The sequence below is a fragment of the Anomaloglossus baeobatrachus genome, chromosome 6, assembly GCF_048569485.1.
Source record: "Anomaloglossus baeobatrachus isolate aAnoBae1 chromosome 6, aAnoBae1.hap1, whole genome shotgun sequence".
Classification (NCBI taxonomy): domain Eukaryota; kingdom Metazoa; phylum Chordata; class Amphibia; order Anura; family Aromobatidae; genus Anomaloglossus; species Anomaloglossus baeobatrachus.
Genome location: NC_134358.1, coordinates 56,627,999 through 56,628,389, shown reverse-complemented (window position 1 = coordinate 56,628,389; position 391 = coordinate 56,627,999).

Genomic DNA, 391 nt, shown 5'->3' with positions numbered 1-391 from the left:
AAAAACAATTGACATGTTGCTTCTTTGAACGCATGTTTTTTGCAACAAAATATGCAAATTAAACGCAGCGTTTTAAAACGCAAAGTGCGGTCAGAAATGTCACAATTTCCATAGGAGAACATGGAAAAACAAAACGCAAGCCATTTGGCTATAAAACGCTGCAGCTCAAAACGCTGCAGAAACACAGGTTCAAAACGCAAAGTGGGGCCCTAGCCTAAAAGTCATTAACGTAAGAACCTCAATGTGTAGAGATGACAACTGTGTGTGTGTGTATAATATATACATATAATATATGTATATATGTGTGTATCTATATATATAATGCCTTATCCTGTCTGTCTGTCTGTCTTGCTCCAAAATTGTGTCCTTACGGTGATACAAAGCTGATTGG